Here is a 1426-nt window from a genome sequence, read left to right as displayed (position 1 = left end):
ATGACCCGGCTGGCTCTCTCAGGGTCCCCACGGCTCTGCTTGGTGCATGCAGGTCAGAGGACCAGCAGGTGGAGACACGCACTCAAGTCCCTTCCCTGGCCCCTAAGAGAGGGGCCGACGTCTGCCAGAGGGACAACCGACCGTGAGCAAGTTAAGGTGAACTGGTGGGTGAATTGATAGTTATCGGCTACAAAATCTTTAAGGGAGACTGGGCTATACATTTTTCTCTGGAGTATGAGAAAGCATCGCTTTAGTTGGAGTCCAGGTCTTTCCACTCGAATGACGACGTTATCAGCGACTCGCTGACCTGAGGGAAGGAAGAGCACCCTTTGAGTCGAGTGTCTTTTCACTCACTCTGCTGTCAGCAACTGCTGCCGTCTGCGGTTCCCGTGACAGACAGGCTTCCAACAACACGAACAGGGACCCAGGACTCTCCTCGGCAGACGCAGCCTTGGGCCCGGCGCGGGGACTGCCAGGTCCCTCAGCGAGGTCACAGGGCCAGATCCCAGGCTGGCTGGGAGCGCACTCCACACACACACTCTGACACATCCTCGATGTGCGACCTGACCTGTCTGCGGCCTTGCGTGTCCGGCCAGCACCCCCCTACCCCCCGGTCCCCCGCCACTGCGCCCTCAACGCAGGAGCAGCCTGAGCGGCTGGCACCCGTCCTCTGTCCACCCCACCCCCCAGCTCTGCCCTGTGTGGCCTGGGCAAGGGTAGGAGTCTGCCGCCGCCACTGTTTCCTTCCCCAGCGTTTGCTCTGCCCCACCGCATGCCAGGCTGCCTGCTGAGCCCGTGGTGGAAGCTGATTCCCTGCCGGTGGCTCATGCCCCTGGCAAGTGGGGGCACATGGACCTGTCAGGGGCAAAACACCCAGAGGGAGAGGCCAGACTGAGCCAAAGAAGGCGGGTTTGGATGCAAGTAGGTGCTCCCAAACCCTTCTCAGTCCTTCAGCCGCAGGAGCAGAAATGTGTCCACTTGCTTCTGGATTAAATATTATTTTTTGCACATGACAAATCAGTTCATCATTGGTTGCAGACTGATTATGTGTGTCCCTTGTCCCTTTGCATCCCATGGGCCTGCTGCCCTGGTGTGGAAAGGCCAGCCCTGTTTCAGGCAACGGGAGGCACGGTTTAAGTGGAGAACTTGCATTCTTTCTCTGGCCGGTTTTATTTATAGCATTTATTTCCTGAGAGGAGGAAAGCGATTTTCCTCTGTCTGGCTCCTCCTCTGTGGTCCTCCTGCGAGGGGGAGGAATTATGTCATTCCTTCGAGGGAATGAATTAAGAGCGCTGCAGACGGGAGCAGCATATAAAGCCGTGGCCGCTGCCAGAGGCCAGTGAGCCTGCCTGCAGCCCGCCTGCCCGCCCGCCCGCTTGCCTGCAGAGGGCCATCCGTGCCCCCAGCCCACCCTACCCCACCACCG

This window comes from Desmodus rotundus, chromosome 11 (assembly GCF_022682495.2).
Source record: "Desmodus rotundus isolate HL8 chromosome 11, HLdesRot8A.1, whole genome shotgun sequence".
In the NCBI taxonomy this organism is placed as follows: Eukaryota; Metazoa; Chordata; class Mammalia; order Chiroptera; family Phyllostomidae; genus Desmodus; species Desmodus rotundus.
Note: the sequence above shows the minus strand (reverse complement) of the source record.